The 23,157-nt window shown below is 26.0% G+C and overlaps 2 long non-coding RNA genes across 2 annotated transcripts; both read right to left on the reverse strand.

Moving 5' to 3' along the window:
• Positions 1 to 12,017: 12,017 nt before the first annotated feature.
• LOC142239227 (uncharacterized) lies at positions 12,018 to 13,867 on the reverse strand. Its single transcript, XR_012722965.1, has 2 exons — positions 13,193 to 13,867; positions 12,018 to 13,128 (listed from the first exon to the last, which is right to left on the reverse strand). It is a non-coding gene; the product is annotated as an uncharacterized LOC142239227 (long non-coding RNA).
• Positions 13,868 to 15,024: 1,157 nt separating this feature from the next.
• Positions 15,025 to 16,871, reverse strand: LOC142239225 (uncharacterized). Its single transcript, XR_012722963.1, has 2 exons — positions 16,259 to 16,871; positions 15,025 to 16,205 (listed from the first exon to the last, which is right to left on the reverse strand). It is a non-coding gene; the product is annotated as an uncharacterized LOC142239225 (long non-coding RNA).
• Between the last annotated feature and the right edge of the window lie 6,286 nt (positions 16,872 to 23,157).

The following is a 23,157-nucleotide window of genomic DNA, read 5'->3' on the forward strand; positions in this document are numbered from 1 at the left end:
TAACTTATTCTAACTTAATCTAACTTATTCTAACTTACTCTAACTTACTCGAACTTGTTCTAACTTAATCTAACTTATTCTAACTTAACCTAACTTATTCTAACTTAATCTAACTTATTCTAACTTATTCTAACTTAATCTAACTTATTCTAACTTAACCTAACTTATTCTAACTTAATCTAACTTATTCTAACTTAACCTAACTTATTCTAACTTAATCTAACTTATTCTAACTTAACCTAACTTATTCAAACTTAGTCTAACTTAACCTAACTTACTCTAACTTATTCCAACTTAATCTAACTTATTCTAAATTAACCTCACTTATTCTAACTTAATCTAACTTACTCTAACTTATTCTAACTTAACCTAACTTACTCTAACTTATTATAACTTATTCTAACTTATGCTAACTTATTCTAACTAACTCTAACTTATTCTAACTTACTCTAACTTGTTCTAACTTATTCTAACTTAACTAACTTATTCTAACTTAACCTATCTTATTCTAACTTAATCTAACTTATTCTGACTTAATCTAACTTATTCTAACTTATTCTAACTTAACCTAACTTACTCTAACTTATTCTAACTTAATCTAACTTATTCTAACTTAACCTAACTTATTCTAATTTAATCTAACTTATTCTAATTTATTCTAACTTACTCTAACTTATTCTAACTTAATCTAACTTATTCTAACTTAACCTAACTTGTTCTAACTTATTCTAACTTAACTAACTTATTCTAACTTAACCTAACTTATTCTAACTTATTCTAACTTAACCTAACTTATTCTAACTTAACCTAACTTACTCTAACTTAACCTAACTTACTCTAACTTAACCTAACTTACTCTAACTTAACCTATCTTACTCTAACTTAACCTATCTTATTCTAACTTAACCTATCTTATTCTACCTTAACCTAACTTATTCTAACTTAACCTAACATATTCTTACTTAACCTAACTTACTCTAATTTAACCTAAATTATTCTAACTTATCCTATCTTGTTCTAACATCTTCAAATAGTTTTTTTCGAACGGACCCACGCCCACTTACCCGCCCCTACCGACAGCGGGGGCTACATCCCCATTACGTAGGGATAGCGTACGCGGTATTTAATCCAACTTATTCTATTTTATTCATACTTATTCTATCTTATATAGCTTAACCTAACTTATTCTAACTTAACCTAGCTTATTCTAACTTAGCCTATAACTTACTCTAACTTAACCTGACTTATTCTAACTTATTCTAACTTAGCCTATAACTTATTCTAACCTAACCTAACTTATTCGTACTTAACTTAACTATCTCAATCTAGATTTTCTGTATGTAGACCACATTATTCCTTTTTTATCTTAACCTAGCATTCATTTAAGTTCTAAATTAATTTGATATAAATTAATTTCATTGAACTCACCTGATCCGAAATGAATCGGAATCCAGTTGAATTGAATAGATTGAGTTATATCATTTGAAGTGAATTAAATCGTTTTTTTAATACGAATGATGTTTTTATTCTCTATGCTAAGGCAATTCCCTAAATCTTCACTGAATACCAAATGAGTTTTCATTCATCATTTTTTATGTCGCAGTAATGCTTTGGACATATGTATGTATGTATGTTTCAGAAAACGTTCCTATTGTTGTAAGCATTTTTATCCCATATATAATATAGTAAAAAAAAAAACAATTGGATTATAGTTTCCCATTAGTAGATTTCAGAAAAATTGGGGTCTCCACATTTTTCTTCTTTCTTTCGATTTACATTTTAAGTACCATCTTCAATCGTACCCTAATCCAATTTAAAATTCTCATCTCAATTTAATATTCCTTTTTATTCATTCGTTACGTTATATTCAAATATGGATTAATCGGGGATTCATATCTTTTTTAACATAGAAAATACGATATATTGATCTCAGTCGATGCAATTATATTTGCAATAAAATTTCAAAATTAAACGGATTATCCAAAACAAAAGCCACAACATTTATTTTGCAAACATTTATTAACACAAAATTAAGTCAAGAAAACAAATAAATGGAAAATATGTCCGCCAAATTTTTGCTATAGAATATTCTTCTCCTATATTTTGGTTTAATAAAACAGTTTAATGCCGATCATTCTTTAATCCATTAGCAATTCTTGTGAAAATACAATATGTATCCATGGCAACGTTTCCACAAATGTCTCAGCCACAATATTGAATACATACGTCTTGATTATATATCATCTACTAAAGGAGCATCTTCTAATCATTCTTCATCCCGTACATTCTTTATTCCGTAGGTTGATTGCAGCACATATTGTTATGGAAACATAAATAGTATCCATAGCAACGTTTCAAAATTTTCGGTATCCAAATGGAAACTTCACTGGCCATTGGTGTTCAACATCCAAACTTATCATTGGTCATCACAAATATTCACTCCACTAACTTAGGATGACTTAGATTTTCTATATGTTCGTTTTCTTCACATAAATCCAAATCCAAATTGCTATGGAACACCAAAGAAAATTCAAACAATTCCCATTTCAGATGAATTCAGAAGATTTTCGGTCCATTAGAGTTGAAATTATAGCGTTGCCTTGGTCATCTTTAATAAAAGGGGCTTCTATTTGCGTAATCCATTCAGGGAAAATGTTTTCATTTTAATTCTTAAAAAAAAAATTGTATTTTCCGGCGCACTATTTGAATAGAACCGTTTTGAACAATTGAATAATTGAAACTGATTGAAAATAAATGAAAAATTTCCTTGGTAACAAATTTTGAAATCATCGCCTACTGGTATTGGAAAAAACTTTTTTCATATGAATTTTTGGTTCCACTAACAAGTTGTTTTTGCAACAAGTTTATTGGAATAGATTTTGCAATTGCTTCTCAGCCATTGACGAAAAATTGTTGAAAAACGAACTAGGTCCAATAAAACAAATATGAAGGAAATTTTATTTTGGCATCTTCCATTCCATTTAATGATCCTTAAAAGTGTTGAATATACAAATGAAGAGTTGTTTATATTAACAGCAGTCTTCCGATGCTTGTTAGGACAAAATTTTGTATCCATGAATATTCATCTTTATGCGTCTTGAATAAAATTTTGATAAATTTCATGATTTTATTGATCTTCTTTTGTCTTTTCTGAATCTTTTTCATCTTTTTCGTTACTATCAAAAATTACACGGATTTTACCAAACAAACATTTATTGACAACACAAAATTAAGCCAGGAAAACAAATATATGGAAATATTTTCGCCAAAAATTTGCTATAGAATATTTTGATACAATAGTTTGGTGTAATAAAACATTTTTTATTCAATTCGCAGATGTTACAGAAATACAAATTGTATCCTTGGCAACGTTTCCACAAATATCTAAGCCACAATTTAGAAAATTCATCTTCAGCCGTATTGTTTATATACCATCTACTAAAGGAGCATCTTATGCTGCCGTCGGTCGATTACAGCATAAATTGTTATGGAAACATAAATAGTATCCATAGCAACGTTTCAAAATTTTCGATATCTAATTCGAAACTTCACTGGCCATTGATGTTGAACATCCAAAATTATCATTGGTCATCACAAATATTCAATCCACTACCAAAGGATGAATTAGATCTTCTAAATGTTCATATTCTTCACATAAATCCAAATTGCCTAAACCTAATTTATTCTAACTTAACCTAACTTATTCTAACTTACCCTAACTTATTCTAACTTAATCTAACTTATTCTAACTTAATCTAACTTATTCTAACTTATTCTAACTTATACCAACATAATCTAACTTACTCTAACTTATTCTAACTTAACCTAACTTACTCTAACTTATTCTAACATATAGTTTTTTCGAACGGACCCACGCCCACTTACCCGCCCCTACCGACCGCGGGGGCCACATCCCCATAACGTAGGGATAGCGTACGCGGTATTTAATCTAACTTATTCTATCTTAACATATTCTAACTTAACCCAACTTACTCTAACTTATTCCAACTTAACTAACTTATTCTAACTTAACCTAACTTATTCTAACTTAACCTAACTTACTCTAACTTATTCTCACTTACTCTAACTTAACCCAACTTAATCTAACTTAACCTAACTTACTCTAACTTATTCTAACTTAACTAACTTATTCTAACTTAATCTAACTTATTCTAACTTAATCTAACTTAACCTAACTTAATCTAACTTATTCTAACTTAATCTAACTTATTCTAACTTAATCTAACTTATTCTAACTTAACCTAACTTACTCTAACTTAATCTAACTTATTCTAACTTAATGTAACTTATTCCAACTTAATATAACTAATTCTAACTTAATCTAACTTATTCTAACTTAATCTAACTTATTCTAACTTAATCTAACTTATTCTAACTTAACCTAACTTATTCTAACTTAATCTAACTAATTCTAACTTAATATAACTTACTCTAATTTATTCTAACTTAATCTAACTTACTCTAACTTATTCTAACTTATTCTAACTTAACTAACTTATTCTAACTTAACCTAACTTATTTTAACTTAACCTAACTTACTCTAACTTATTCTAACTTAATCTAACTTACTCTAACTTATTCTAACTTAACCTAACTTATTCTAACTTAATCTAACTTATTCTAACTTAACTAACTTATTCTAACTTAATCTAACTTATTCTCACTTAATCTAACTTATTCTAACTTAACCTAACTTATTCTAACTTAATATAACTTACTCTAATTTATTCTAACTTAATCTAACTTACTCTAACTTATTCTAACTTAATCTAACTTACTCTAACTTATTCTAACTTATTATAACTTATTCTAACTTAATCTAACTTATTCTAACTTAACCTAACTTATTCGAACTTAATCTATCTTATTCTAACTTAACTAACTTATTCTAACTTAATCTAACTTATTCTAACTTAATCTAACTTATTCTAACTAACTCAAACTTATTCTAACTTACTCTAACTTATTCTAATTTAATCTAACTTAACCTAACTTATTCTAACTTATTCTAACTTACTCTTACTTATTCTAACTTAATCTAACTTATTCTAACTTAATCTAACTTATTCTAACTTAACCTAACTTATTCTAACTTAATCTAACTTATTCTAACTTAATCTAACTTATTCTAACTTAACCTAACTTATTCTAACTTAATCTAACTTATTCTAACTTAATCTAACTTATTTTAACTTAATCTAACTTATTCTATCTTATTCTAACTTAATCTAACTTATTCTAACTTAATCTAACTTATTCTAACTTATTCTAACTTAATCTAACTTATTCTAACTTAATCTAACTTAACTTATTCTAAATTAATCTAACTTCTTCTAACTTATTCTAACTTATTCTAACTTAACCTAACTTATTCTAACTTATACTAACTTAATCTAACTTACTCTAACTTATTCTAACTTAATCTAACTTATTCTAACTTAATCTAACTTATTCTAACTTAACCTAACTTAATCTAACTTATTCTAACTTAATCTAACTTACTCTAAATTAATCTAACTTATTCTAACTTAACCTAACTTCATCTAACTTATTCTAACTTAATCTAACTTATTCTAACTTCACCTAACTTATTCTAACTTAATCTAACTTAATCTAACTTATTCTAACTTAATCTAACTTATTCTAACTTATACTAACTTAATCTAACTTACTCTAACTTATTCTAACTTACTCCAACTTATTCTAACTTAATCTAACTTATTCTAATTTATTCTAACTTATTCTAACTTAATCTAACTTAACCTAACTTAACCTAACTTATTCTAACTTAATCTAACTTATTCTAACTTAACCTAGCTTATTCTAACTTAATCTAACTTATTCTAACTTCACCTAACTTATTCTAACTTAACCTAACTTATTCTAACTTAATCTAACTTATTCTAACTTATTCTAACTTATTCTAACTTAATCTAACTTATTCTAATTTATTCTAACTTATTCTAACTTAATCTAACTTAACCTAACTTAACCTAACTTATTCTAACTTAACCTAACTTATTCTAACTTCACCTAACTTATTCTAACTTATTCTAACTTAACCTAACTTAATCTAACTTAATCTAACTTATTCTAACTTAACCTAACTTACTCTAAATTAATCTAACTTATTCTAACTTAACCTAACTTCATCTAACTTATTCTAACTTAATCTAACTTATTCTAACTTCACCTAACTTCACCTAACTTATTCTAACTTAATCTAACTTATTCTAACTTAATCTAACTTATTCTAACTTATACTAACTTAATCTAACTTACTCTAACTTATTCTAACTTACTCTAACTTATTCTAACTTAATCTAACTTATTCTAATTTATTCTAACTTATTCTAACTTAATCTAACTTATTCTAACTTAATCTAACTTATTCTAACTTAACCTAACTTATTCTAACTTAATCTAACTTATTCTAACTTCACCTAACTTATTCTAACTTAATCTAACTTATTCTAACTTAATCTAACTTATTCTAACTTAATCTAACTTATTCTAACTTATACTAACTTAATCTAACTTACTCTAACTTATTCTAACTTACTCTAACTTATTCTAACTTAATCTAACTTATTCTAATTTATTCTAACTTATTCTAACTTAATCTAACTTATTCTAACTTAATCTAACTTATTCTAACTTAATCTAACTTATTCTAACTTAATCTAACTTATTCTAACTTAATCTAACTTATTCTAACTTATTCTAACTAACTCTAACTTATTCTAACTTGCTCTAACTTAATCTAACTTATTCTAACTTATTCTAACTTATTCTAACTTAACCTAACTTATTCTAACTTAATCTAACTTATTCTAACTTCACCTAACTTATTCTAACTTAACCTAACTTATTCTAACTTAATCTAACTTATTCTAACTTAACCTAACTTAATCTAACTTATTCTAACTTAATCTAACTTATTCTAACTTAACCTAACTTATTCTAACTTAATCTAACTTATTCTAACTTCACCTAACTTATTCTAACTTAACCTAACTTATTCTAACTTAATCTAACTTATTCTAACTTAACCTAACTTAATCTAACTTATTCTAACTTAATCTAACTTATTCTAACTTAACCTAACTTATTCTAACTTAATCTAACTTATTCTAACTTAACCTAACTTATTCTAACTTAACCTAACTTATTCTAACTTAATCTAACTTATTCTAACTTAATCTAACTTAACTAACTTATTCTAACTTAACCTAACTTATTCTAACTTATTCTAACTTAATCTAACTTATTCTAACTTAATCTAACTTATTCTAACTTAATCTAACTTAATCTAACTTAACCTAACTTAATCTAACTTATTCTAACTTAATCTAACTTATTCTAACTTAACCTAACTTATTCTAACTTAATCTAACTTATTCTAACTTAACCTAACTTATTCTAACTTAATCTAACTTATTCTAACTTAACCTAACTTATTCTAACTTAATCTAACTTATTCTAACTTCACCTAACTTATTCTAACTTAATCTAACTTATTCTAACTTAACTAACTTATTCTAACTTAATCTAACTTATTCTAACTTAATCTAACTTATTCTAACTTAATCTAACTTACTCTAACTTATTCTAACTTAATCTAACTTATTCTAACTTAATATAACTAATTCTAACTTAATCTAACTTATTCTAACTTAACCTAACTTATTCAAACTTATTCCAACTTATTCTAACTTAATCTAACTTATTCTAACTTAATCTAACTTATTCTAACTTAACCTAACTTACTCTAACTTAATCTAACTTATTCTAACTTAATATAACTTATTCTAACTTAATCTAACTTATTCTAACTTAACCTAACTTACTCTAACTTAGTCTAACTTATTCTAACTTAGTCTAACTTATTTTAACTTAACCTAACTTATTCTAACTTATAGTTTTTTCGAACGGGCCCACGCCCACTTACCCACCCCTACCGACCGTGGGGGCCACATCCCCATAACGTAGGGATAGCGTACGCGGTATTTAATCTAACTTATTCTATCTTATTCATACTTATTCTATCTTTTTTTAACTTAACCTATCTTATTCTAACTTAATTTAACTTATTCTATCTTATTCTAACTTATTCTAACTTATTCTAACTTAATCTAACTTATTCTAACTTAACCTAACTTATTCTAACTTAATCTAACTTATTCTAACTAAATCTAACTTATTCTAACTTAACCTAACTTATTCTAACTTAATCTAACTTATTCTAACTTAACCTAACTTATTCTAACTTAATCTAACTTATTCTAACTTACTCTAACTTACTCGAACTTGTTCTAACTTAATCTAACTTATTCTAACTTAACCTAACTTATTCTAACTTAATCTAACTTATTCTAACTTATTCTAACTTAATCTAACTTATTCTAACTTAACCTAACTTATTCTAACTTAATCTAACTTATTCTAACTTAACCTAACTTATTCTAACTTAATCTAACTTATTCTAACTTAACCTAACTTATTCAAACTTAGTCTAACTTAACCTAACTTACTCTAACTTATTCCAACTTAATCTAACTTATTCTAACTTAACCTCACTTATTCTAACTTAATCTAACTTACTCTAACTTATTCTAACTTAACCTAACTTACTCTAACTTATTATAACTTATTCTAACTTATGCTAACTTATTCTAACTAACTCTAACTTATTCTAACTTACTCTAACTTGTTCTAACTTATTCTAACTTAACTAACTTATTCTAACTTAACCTATCTTATTCTAACTTAATCTAACTTATTCTGACTTAATCTAACTTATTCTAACTTATTCTAACTTAACCTAACTTACTCTAACTTATTCTAACTTAATCTAACTTATTCTAACTTAACCTAACTTATTCTAATTTAATCTAACTTATTCTAATTTATTCTAACTTACTCTAACTTATTCTAACTTAATCTAACTTATTCTAACTTAACCTAACTTGTTCTAACTTATTCTAACTTAACTAACTTATTCTAACTTAACCTAACTTATTCTAACTTATTCTAACTTAACCTAACTTATTCTAACTTATTCTAACTTAACTAATTTATTCTAACTTAACCTATCTTATTCTAACTTATTTTAACTTAATCTAACTTATTCTAACTTAATCTAACTTATTCTAACTTAACTAACTTATTCTAACTTAACCTATCTTATTCTAACTTATTCTAACTTACTCTAACTTATTCTAACTTAATCTAACTTATTCTAACTTATTCTAACTTATTCTAACTTAACCTAACTTATTCTAACTTAATCTAACTTATTCTAACTTAACCTAACTTATTCTAACTTAACCTATCTTACTCTAACTTATTCTAACTTAACCTAACTTATTCTAACTTAATCTAACTTATTCTAACTTATTCTAACTTAATCTAACTTATTCTAATTTAACTAACTTATTCTAACTTAACCTATCTTACTCTAACTTATTCTAACTTAACCTAACTTATTCTAACTTAATCTAACTTATTCTAACTTATTCTAACTTATTCTAACTTAATCTAACTTATTCTAACTTAACCTAACTTATTCTAACTTAATCTAACTTATTCTAACTTAACCTAACTTATTCTAACTTAATCTAACTTAATCTAACTTATTCTAACTTATTCTAACTTAATCTAACTTATTCTAACTTAACTAACTTATTCTAACTTAACCTATCTTATTCTAACTTAATCTAACTTAATCTAACTTATTCTAACTTATTCTAACTTAACCTAACTTATTCTAACTTAATCTAACTTATTCTAACTTAACCTAACTTATTCTAACTTAATCTAACTTAATCTAACTTATTCTAACTTATTCTAACTTATTCTAACTTATTCTAACTTAACCTAACTTATTCTAACTTAACCTATCTTATTCTAACTTAATCTAACTTATTCTAACTTATTCTAACTTAACTTTTCTTACTCTACCTTAACCTAACTTATTCTAACTTAACCTAACTTAATCTAACTTATTCTAACTTAACTTTTCTTATTCTACCTTAACCTAACTTATTCTGACTTAACCTAACTTATTCTAACTTAACCTAACTTATTCTAACTTAATCTAGCTTATTCTAACTTAATCTAATTTATTCTAACTTATTCTAACTTAACCTATCTTATTCTAACTTAACTTTTCTTATTCTACCTTAACCTAACTTATTCTGACTTAACCTAACTTATTCTAACTTAACCTAACTTATTCTTACTTAACCTACCTTATTCTAACTTAACCTAACTTAATCTAACTTATTCTAACTTATTCTAACTTAACCTATCTTATTCTACCTTAATCTAACTTAACCTACCTTAATCTAACTTATTCTAACTTAACCTAACTTATTCTAACTTAACCTAACTTATTCTAACTTAATCTAGCTTATTCTAACTTAATCTAATTTATTCTAACTTATTCTAACTTAACCTATCTTATTCTAACTTAACTTTTCTTATTCTACCTTAACCTAACTTATTCTGACTTAACCTAACTTATTCTAACTTAACCTAACTTATTCTTACTTAACCTACCTTATTCTAACTTAACCTAACTTATTCTAACTTAATCTAACTTATTCTAACTTAATCTAACTTATTCTATCTTATTCTAACTTATTCTAACTTAACCTAACTTATTCTAACTTAACCTAACTTACTCTAACTTAACCTAACTTATTCTAACTTAGCCCATCTTATTCTACCTTATTCTATCTTATTCTAACTTATTCTAACTTAACCTAACTTATTCTAACTTAACCTAACTTACCCTAACTTAACCTAACTTACTCTAACTTAACCTAACTTATTCTAACTTAGCCCATCTTATTCTACCTTAATCTAACTTATTCTAACTTAACCTAACTTAACCTATCTTATTCTAACTTAACCTATCTTATTCTAACTTAACTTTTCTTATTCTACCTTAACCTAACTTATTCTTACTTAACCTATCTTATTCTAACTTAACCTAACTTATTCTAACTTAACCTAACTTATTCTAACTTAGCCCATCTTATTCTACCTTAATCTAACTTATTCTAACTTAACCTAACTTAACCTAACTTATTCTAACTTAACCTAACTTACTCTAACTTAACCTAACTTATTCTAACTTAACCTAACTTATTCTAACTTAGCCTATCTTATTCTACCTTAATCTAACTTATTCTAACTTAACCTAACTTATTCTAACTTAACCTATCTTATTCTACCTTAACCTAACTTACTCTAACTTAACCTGACTTATTATAATTTTTTTTAACTTAGCCTATAACTTATTCTAACCTAACCTAACTTATTCGTACTTAACTTAACTATCTCAATCTAGATTTTCTGTATGTAGACCAAATTATTCCTTTTTTATCTTAACCTAGCATTCATTTAAGTTCTAAATTAATTTGATATAAATTAATTTCATTGAACTCACCTGATCCGAAATGAATCGGAATCCAGTTGAATTGAATAGATTGAGTTATATGATTTGAAGTGAATTAAATCGTTTTTTTAATACGAATGATGTTTTTATTCTCTATGCTAAGGCAATTCCCTAAATCTTCACTGAATACCAAATGAGTTTTCATTCATCATTTTTTATGTCGCAGTAATGCTTTGGACATATGTATGTATGTATGTTTCAGAAAACGTTCCTATTGTTGTAAGCATTTTTATCCCATATATAATATAGTAAAAAAAAAACAATTGGATTATAGTTTCCCATTAGTAGATTTCAGAAAAATTGGGGTCTCCACATTTTTCTTCTTTCTTTCGATTTACATTTTAAGTACCATCTTCAATCGTACCCTAATCCAATTTAAAATTCTCATCTCAATTTAATATTCCTTTTTATTCATTCGTTACGTTATATTCAAATATGGATTAATCGGGGATTCATATCTTTTTTAACATAGAAAATACGATATATTGATCTCAGTCGATGCAATTATATTTGCAATAAAATTTCAAAATTAAACGGATTATCCAAAACAAAAGCCACAACATTTATTTTGCAAACATTTATTAACACAAAATTAAGTCAGGAAAACAAATAAATGGAAAATATGTCCGCCAAATTTTTGCTATAGAATATTCTTCTCCAATATTTTGGTTTAATAAAACAGTTTAATGCCGATTATTCTTTAATCCATTAGCAATTCTTGTGAAAATACAATATGTATCCATGGCAACGTTTCCACAAATGTCTCAGCCACAATATTGAATACATACGTCTTGATTATATATCATCTACTAAAGGAGCATCTTCTAATCATTCTTCATCCCGTACATTCTTTATTCCGTAGGTTGATTGCAGCACATATTGTTATGGAAACATAAATAGTATCCATAGCAACGTTTCAAAATTTTCGGTATCCAAATGGAAACTTCACTGGCCATTGGTGTTCAACATCCAAACTTATCATTGGTCATCACAAATATTCACTCCACTAACTTAGGATGACTTAGATTTTCTATATGTTCGTTTTCTTCACATAAATCCAAATCCAAATTGCTATGGAACACCAAAGAAAATTCAAAGAAGATTTTCGGTCCATTATAGTTGAAATTATAGCGTTGCCTTGGTCATCTTTAATAAAATGGGCTTCTATTTGCGTAATCCATTCAGGGGAAATGTTTTCAATTGAATTCTTAAAACAAAAATTGTTTTTTTTTCCGGCGCACTATTTGAATAGAACCGTTTTGAACAATTCAATAATTGAAACTGATTGAAAATAAATGAAAATTTTCCTAGGTAACAAATTTTGAAATCATCGCCTACTGGTATTGGAAAAAAATTTTTTTCATATGAATTTTTGGTTCCACTAACAAGTTGTTTTTGCAACAAGTTTATTGGAATAGATTTTGCAATTGCTTCACAGCCATTGACGAAAAATTGTTGAAAAACGAACTAAGTCCAATAAAACAAAAATTAAGGAAATTTTATTTTGGCATCTTCCATTCCATTTCATGATCCAAAAGAAGCGTTGTTTGCAATGAAATACAGAACACAGACATCTTAGATCGGCAATTGTTTATTAAAAAAATGAATTTTCATATTTTTTTAAACTTGTTTTCCGATGTCTGTAAGGACAAAATTTTGTAACCATGCCAACAAAAATTTTGAATTTACATCTTGATTGCATACCGTCTAGTACAACACAATCTTCGGATCATTCTTATTTAATTCATCCATTCAAAAGTTTTGAATATCCACATAGGAGCTTCGCCAGCCATTGGTGTTGAACATACAGGATTAACATTGGTTTTCATAAATAAATTGGACAGCTTCTAGGGGGGAATTTTTAACTTAAGTCTGCCGATGTCGGTTAGGACAAAATTTGGAACATTAATCTTCATGCGTCTTCATTAAACCATGTAGTACAACAGCATCTCGGGGTCAATATTTTTTCCATGGGTAAACTGAGCCATCAATTGTTATGGAAACATAAATTGTATCCATAGCAACGTATCAACATTTTAGATACCGAGATAAAAGCTTCACTTCACATTGGTGTTAAATTTTTCAAACTCCAAATTGCACCAAAGATCCAAACAAACATTTTCGGTCCATTCAAAAATTACATCGGTGTTCATCTTCATTTTTCAGGGTTTTCATGTTTGAATTCCAAATATTTTTTTCTTGAATTAAATTATTTTCAAAAATATTTTCCGAACCGAATAAATAAATATTTGAAACTTATTGACAATAAATGCAAATTTTCCATGGTAACACATTTTGAAATAAATAAAAATTTTCCATGGTAACAAATTTTGAAATCATCGCCTACTGGTATTGGAAAAAAAAGTTTTCATATGAATTTATGGTTCCAGTAACAAGTTGTTTTTGCAACAAGTTTATTGCAATAGATTTTGCAGTTGCTTCTCAGCCTTTGATGAAAAATTGTTGAAAAACGAACTAAGTCCAATAAAACAAAAATTAAGGAAATTTTATTTTGGCATCTTCCATTCCATTTAATGATCCTTAAAAGTGTTGAATATACAAATGAAGAGTTGTTTGCAAAGCCATACAGAACACAGAATTCTTAGATGGGCAATTATTTATTAAAAAAATTAATTTTCATATTGTGCTTTTCAATATACATATGTATGTATGTATATTAACAGCAGCAAATAAATTGGACAGTCTCTAGGCGAAGTCTTTAACTTAGTCTTCCGATGCTTGTTAGGACAAAATTTTGTATCCATGGAAACTAAAATTTTGAATATTCATCTTCATGCGTCTTGAATAAAATTTTGATAAATTTCATGATTTTATTGATCTTCTTTTGTCTTTTCTGAATCTGTTTCATTACTATCAAAAATTACACGGATTTTAAAAAACAAACATTTATTGACAACACAAAATTAAGCCAGGAAAACAAATATATGGAAATATTTCGCCAAAAATTTGCTATAGAATATTTTGATACAATGGTTTGGTGTAATAAAACATTTTTTATTCAATTCGCAGTTGTTATAGATATACAAATTTTATCCATGGCAACGTTTCCACAAATATCTAAGCCACAATTTAGAATATTCATCTTCAGACGTATTGTTTGTATACCGTCAACTAAAGGAGCATCTTCTAAGCATTCTATAATGCTTAGGTCTCTAACTATTTTTTATTCCGTCGGTCGATTGCAGCATAAATTGTTATGGAAACATAAATAGTATCCATAGCAACGTTTCAAAAATTTCGATATCCAAATCGAAACTTCACTGGCCATTGATGTTGAACGTCCAAAATTATCATTGGTCATCACAAATATTCACTCCACTAACAAAGGATGACTTAGATTTTCTAAATGATCATATTCTTCACATAAATCCAAATTGCTATGGAAACAGCAAAGAAATTTTGAATACTCATCTTCATGCTTCTTGAATAAAATTTTGGAATACATTTCATGATTTTAATGATCTTCGTTTGTTTTTTTTTTTGTTACACGGAATATCCAAAACAAAGACACAAAATTTAGTTTGCAAACATTTATTGACAATCACAAAATTAAGCCAGAAAAACAAATAAATGGAAAATATGTATGTCCGCCAAAGTTTTGCTATAGAATATTCTTCTCCACTATTTTGGTTTAATAAAACAGTGTTATGCCGGTCATTCTTTAAACCATTAGCAATAGTTGTGAAAATACAAAATGTATCCATGGCAACGCTTCCACAAATATCTCAGCCACAATTTTGAATACATACGTCTTGATTATATACCATCTAACAAAAGAGCATCTTCTAATCATACTTTATCCCGTACATTCTTTATTCCGTAGGTTGATTGCAGCACATATTGTTATGGAAACATAAATAGTATCCATAGCAACGTTTCAAAATTTTCGATATCCAAATGGAAACTTCACTGGCCATTTGTGTTCAACATCCAAACTTATCATTGGTCATCACAAATATTCACTCCACTAACTTAGGATGACTTAGATTTCCTATATGTTCGTTTTCTTCACATAAATCCAAATTGCTATGGAACACCAAAGAAAATTCAAACAATTCCCATTTCAAATGAATTCAGAAGATTTTCGGTCCATTAGAGTTGAAATTATAGCGTTGCAATGGTCATCTTTAATAAAAGGGGCTTCTATTTGCGTAATCCATTCAGGTAAAATGTTTTCAATTGAATTCTTAAAAAAAAATTATTTTCCGGCGCACAACTTGAATAGAACCGTTTTGAACAATTCAATAATTGAAACTGATTGAAAATAAATGAAAAATTTCCTAGGTAACAAATTTTGAAATCATCGCCTACTGGTATTGGAAAAAAATGTTTTCATATGAATTTTTGGTTCCACTAACAAGTTGTTTTTGCAACAAGTTTATTGGAATAGATTTTGCAATTGCTTCTCAGCCATTGACGAAAAATTGTTGAAAAACGAACTAGGTCCAATGAAACAAAAATTAAGGAAATTTTATTTTGGCATCTTCCATTCCATTTAATGATCCTTAAAAGTGTTGAATATACAAAGGAAGCGTTGTTTGCAATGAAATACAGAACACAGACATCTTTGATCGGCAATTGTTTATTAAAAAAATGAATTTTCATATTTTGCTTTTCAATATATGTATGTATTTTAAAAGCAGTAAATAAATTGGACATCCTCTAGGGTGGGCGTTTTTAACTTATTTTCCGATGTCTGTAAGGACAAAATTTTGTAATCATGCCAACAAAAATTTTGAATTTTCATACCGTTTAGTACAACACAATCTTCGGATCATTCTTATTTAATTCATCCATTCAAAAATTTTGAATATCCACATAGGAGCTTCGCCAGCCATTGGTGTTGAACATACAGGATTACCATTGGTTTTCATAAATAAATTGGACAGCTTCTATGCGAGAATTTTTAACTTAGTCTTCCGATGTCTTTTAGGACAAAATTTGGAACATTCATCTTCATGCGTCTTCATTATACCATGTAGTACAACAGCATCTCGGGGTCATGGGTAAACTGAGCCATAAATTCTTATGGAAACATAAATTGTATCCATAGCAACGTATCAACATTTTAGATACCGAGGTAAAAGCTTCACTTCATATTGGTGTTAAAATTTTCAAACTCCAAATTGCACCAAAGATCCAAACAAACATTTTCGGTCCATTCAAAAATTACATTGGTGGTCATCTTCATTTTTCAGGGTTTTCATGTTTGAATTTCAAACAAATATTTTTTTCTTGCATTAAATTATTTTAAAAATATTTTCCGAGCCGTTTTGAATAAATAAATAATTGAAACTTATTGAGAATGAAAATTTCCCATGGTAACACATTTTGAAATAAATAAAAATTTTCCATGGTAACAAATTTTGAAATCATCGCCTACTGGTATTGGAAAAAAATTTTTTTCATATGAATTTTTGGTTCCACTAACAAGTTGTTTTTGCAACAAGTTTATTGGAATAGATTTTGCACTTGCTTCTCATCCATTGATGAAAAATTGTTGAAAAACGACTAAGTCCAATAAAACAAAAATTAAGGAAATTTTATTTTGGCATCTTCCATTCCATTTAATGATCCTTAAAAGTGTTGAATATACAAATGAAGAGTTGTTTATTTTAACAGCAGTCTTCCGATGCTTGTTAGGACAAAATTTTGTATCCATGAATATTCATCTTTATGCGTCTTGAATAAAATTTTGATAAATTTCATGATTTTATTGATCTTCTTTTGTCTTTTCTGAATCTTTTTCATCTTTTTCGTTACTATCAAAAATTACACGGATTTTACCAAACAAATATTTATTGACAACACAAAATTAAGCCAGGAAAACAAATATATGGAAATATTTTCGCCAAAAATTTGCTATAGAATATTTTGATACAATAGTTTGGTGTAATAAAACATTTTTTATTCAATTCGCAGATGTTATAGAAATACAAATTGTATCCTTGGCAACGTTTCCACAAATATCTAAGCCACAATTTAGAAAATTCATCTTCAGCCGTATTGTTTATATACCATCTACTAAAGGAGCATCTTATGCTGCCGTCGGTCGATTGCAGCATAAATTGTTATGGAAACATAAATAGTATCCATAGCAACGTTTCAAAATTTTCGATATCTAATTCGAAACTTCACTGGCCATTGATGTTGAACGTCCAAAATTATCATTGGTCATCACAAATATTCAATCCACTACCAAAGGATGAATTAGATCTTCTAAATGTCCATATTCTTCACATAAATCCAAATTGCTATGGAAACAGCAAAGAAAATTCAAACAATTCCCATTTCAGATGAGTTCAGAAGATTTTCTGTCCTTTAGAGTTGAAATTATAGTGTTGCGTTGGTCATCTTTAAGCAGTTTCTATTTGCGGAATCCATTCAGGGAAAATATTTTTTTCAATTGAATTGTTTTAAAACATATTTTTAGACGCGCTTTTTGAATAAAACCATCTTGAATAAATCTATAATTGAAACTGATTGAAAATGAATGAAAATTTTAATAGGTAACAAATTTTGAAAGTAGGGTAACACCAAGGCAACATATTTTTTGCGAATCGAAACCTATCTTATTTTAACTTAATCTAACTTATTCTAACTTAACCTAACTTATTCTAACTTAACCTAACGTATTCTATCTTATTCTAACTTAATCTAACTTATTCTAACTTAACCTAACTTATTCTAACTTACCCTAACTTATTCTAACTTAATCTAACTTATTCTAACTTAATCTAACTTATTCTAACTTATTCTAACTTACACTAACATAATCTAACTTACTCTAACTTATTCTAACTTAACCTAACTTACTCTAACTTATTCTAACTTACTCTAACTTATTCTAACATATAGTTTTTTCGAACGGACCCACGCCCACTTACCCGCCCCTACCGACCGCGGGGGCCACATCCCCATAACGTAGGGATAGCGTACGCGGTATTTAGTCTAACTTATTCTATCTTATTCATACTTATTCTATCTTTTTCTAACTTAACCTATCTTATTCTAACTTAACCCAACTTACTCTAACTTATTCCAACTTAACTAACTTATTCTAACTTAACCTAACTTATTCTAACTTACTCTAACTTATTCTAACTTAACCCAACTTAATCTAACTTATTCTAACTTATTCTAACTTAACCTAACTTACTCTAACTTATTCTAACTTAACTAACTTAATCTAACTTATTCTAACTTAATCTAACTTAACTAACTTATTCTAACTTAATCTAACTTATTCTAACTTAATCTAACTTATTCTAACTTAATCTAACTTATTCTAACTTAATCTAACTTAATCTAACTTATTCTAACTTAACCTAACTTATTCTAACTTAATCTAACTTATTCTAACTTAATCTAACTTAACCTAACTTAATCTAACTTATTCTAACTTAATCTAACTTAATCTAACTTATTCTAACTTAATCTAACTTAATCTAACTTACTCTAACTTATTCTAACTTAATCTAACTTATTCTAACTTATTCTAACTTAATCTAACTTATTCTAACTTATTCTATCTTATTCTAACTTAATCTAACTTACTCTAACTTATTCTAACTTAACCTAACTTATTCTAACTTAATCTAACTTAATCTAACTTATTCTAACTTAATCTAACTTATTCTAACTTAATCTAACTTATTCTAACTTAATCTAACTTATTCTAACTTAATCTAACTTAATCTAACTTATTCTAACTTAACCTAACTTATTCTAACTTAATCTAACTTAATCTAACTTACTCTAACTTATTCTAACTTAATCTAACTTATTCTAACTTATTCTAACTTAATCTAACTTAATCTAACTTATTCTAACTTAATCTAACTTATTCTAACTTAATCTAACTTAATCTAACTTATTCTAACTTAATCTAACTTATTCTAACTTAATCTAACTTAATCTAACTTATTCTAACTTACTCTAACTTATTCTAACTTAATCTAACTTATTCTAACTTATTCTAACTTAATCTAACTTATTCTAACTTAACCTATCTTATTCTAACTTAATCTAACTTACTCTAACTTAATCTAACTTAATCTAACTTAATCTAACTTAATCTAACTTAATCTAACTTATTCTAACTTAATCTAACTTATTCTAACTTAATCTAACTTATTCTAACTTAATCTAACTTAATCTAACTTATTCTAACTTAACCTAACTTATTCTAACTTAATCTAACTTAATCTAACTTACTCTAACTTATTCTAACTTAATCTAACTTAATCTAACTTATTCTAACTTAATCTAACTTAATCTAACTTATTCTAACTTAATCTAACTTAATCTAACTTAATCTAACTTATTCTAACTTAACCTATCTTATTCTAACTTAATCTAACTTACTCTAACTTATTCTAACTTAACCTAACTTATTCTAACTTAATCTAACTTAATCTAACTTATTCTAACTTAATCTAACTTATTCTAACTTAATCTAATTTATTCTAACTTATTCTAACTTAATCTAACTTATTCTAACTTAATCTATCTTATTCTAACTTAACCTAACTTATTCTAACTTAACCTATCTTATTCTAACTTATTCTAACTTAATCTAACTTATTCTAACTTAATCTAACTTAATCTAACTTAATCTAACTTATTCTAACTTAATCTAACTTATTCTAACTTAATCTAACTTATTCTAACTTAATCTAACTTATTCTAACTTAATCTAACTTAATCTATCTTATTCTAACTTAACCTAACTTATTCTAACTTAATCTAACTTAATCTAACTTATTCTAACTTAATCTAACTTAATCTAACTTACTCTAACTTATTCTAACTTAATCTAACTTAATCTAACTTATTCTAACTTAATCTAACTTAATCTAACTTATTCTAACTTAATCTAACTTAATCTAACTTATTCTAACTTAATCTAACTTATTCTAACTTAATCTAACTTATTCTAACTTAATCTAACTTATTCTAACTTAATCTAACTTAATCTAACTTATTCTAACTTAACCTAACTTATTCTAACTTAATCTAACTTAATCTAACTTACTCTAACTTATTCTAACTTAATCTAACTTAATCTAACTTATTCTAACTTATTCTAACTTAATCTAACTTATTCTAACTTAATCTAACTTAATCTAACTTAATCTAACTTATTCTAACTTAACCTATCTTATTCTAACTTAATCTAACTTACTCTAACTTATTCTAACTTAACCTAACTTATTCTAACTTAATCTAACTTAATCTAACTTATTCTAACTTAATCTAACTTATTCTAACTTAATCTAATTTATTCTAACTTATTCTAACTTAATCTAACTTATTCTAACTTAACCTATCTTATTCTAACTTAATCTAACTTACTCTAACTTATTCTAACTTATTCTAACTTAACCTAACTTATTCTAACTTAATCTAACTTATTCTAACTTAATCTAACTTATTCTATCTTATTCTAACTTATTCTAACTTAATCTTACTTATTCTAACTTAATCTAACTTATTCTATCTTATTCTAACTTATTCTAACTTATTCTAACTTAACCTAACTTATTCTAACTTAGCTAACTTATTCTAACTTAACCTAACTTATTCTAACTTAATCTAACTTATTCTAACTTAATCTAACTTATTCTAACTTATTATAACTTATTCTAAATTGTTATAACTTATTCTAACTTATTCTAACTTAACTAACTTAATCTAACTTAACCTAACTTATTCTAACTTATTCTAACTTAACCTAACTTATTCCAAATTAATTTAACTTATTCTAACTTAACCTAACTTATTCTAATTTAACCTAACTTATTCTAACTTAATCTAACTTATTCTAACTTAACCTCACTTATTCTAACTTATTCCAACTTATTCTAACTTAATCTAACTTATTCTAACTTATTATAACTTATTCTAAATTATTATAACTTATTCTAACTTATTCTAACTTAACTAACTTTATCTAACTTAACATAACTTATTCTAACTTATTCTAACTTATTCTAACTTAACCTAACTTATTCCAAATTAATCTAACTTATTCTAACTTAACCTAACTTAGTCTAACTTAATCTAACTTATTCTAACTTAATCTAACTTATTCTAACTTAATCTAACTTATTCTAACTTAACCTATCTTATTCTAACTTAATCTAACTTATTCTAACTTAACCTAACTTATTCTAACTTAATCTAACTTATTCTAACTTAACCTAACTTATTCTAACTTAACCTAACTTATTCTAACTTAATCTAACTTAATCTAACTTATTCTAACTTATTCTAACTTAATCTAACTTACTCTATCTTATTCTAACTTAATCTAACTTAATCTAACTTATTCTAACTCAACCTAACTTATTCTAACTTAATCTAACTTAATCTAACTTATTCTAACTTATTCTAACTTAATCTAACTTATTCTAACTTAATCTAACTTAATCTAACTTATTCTAACTTAACCTGACTTACTCTAACTTAACCTAACTTATTCTAACTTATTCTAACTTAACTAACTTATTCTAACTTAATCTAACTTACTCTAACTTATTCTAACTTAATCTAACTTATTCTAACTTATTCTAACTTAATCTAACTTATTCTAACTTAACCTAACTTATTCTAATTTAACCTAACTTATTCTAACTTAATCTAACTTAATCTTAATCTAGCTTATTCTATCTTATTCTAACTTATTCTAACTTAACCTAACTTATTCTAATTTAACCTAACTTATTCTAACTTAATCTAACTTAATCTTAATCTAGCTTATTCTATCTTATTCTAACTTAACCTAACTTATTCTAACTTAACCTAACTTACTCCATCTTATTCTAACTTAATCTAACTTATTCTAACTTAACCTAACTTATTCTATCTTATTCTAACTTATTCTAACTTAACCTAACTTATTCTAATTTAACCTAACTTATTCTAACTTAATCTAACTTAATCTTAATCTAGCTTATTCTATCTTATTCTAACTTAACCTAACTTATTCTAACTTACTCCATCTTATTCTAACTTAATCTAACTTATTCTAACTTAATCTAACTTATTCTAACTTAACCTAACTTATTCTAACTTAATCTAACTTATTCTAACTTAATCTAACTTATTCTATCTTATTCTAACTTATTCTAACTTAACCTAACTTATTCTATCTTATTCTAACTTAATCTAACTTATTCTAGCTTAATCTAACTTATTCTATCTTAATCTAGCTTATTCTATCTTATTCTAACTTATTCTAACTTAACCTAACTTATTCTAACTTACCCTAACTTATTCTAACTTAACCTAACTTACCCTAACTTAACCTAACTTACTCTAACTTAACCTAACTTATTCTAACTTAGCCCATCTTATTCTACCTTAATCTAACTTAATCTAACTTATTCTATCTTATTCTAACTTATTCTAACTTAACCTAACTTATTCTAACTTAACCTAACTTATTCTAACTTAATCTAACTTAACTAACTTTATCTAACTTAACATAACTTATTCTAACTTATTCTAACTTATTCTAACTTAACCTAACTTATTCCAAATTAATCTAACTTATTCTAACTTAACCTAACTTAGTCTAACTTAATCTAACTTATTCTAACTTAATCTAACTTATTCTAACTTAATCTAACTTATTCTAACTT

Source organism: Haematobia irritans, chromosome 5, assembly GCF_050003625.1.
Source record: "Haematobia irritans isolate KBUSLIRL chromosome 5, ASM5000362v1, whole genome shotgun sequence".
NCBI classification, from domain to species: Eukaryota; Metazoa; Arthropoda; class Insecta; order Diptera; family Muscidae; genus Haematobia; species Haematobia irritans.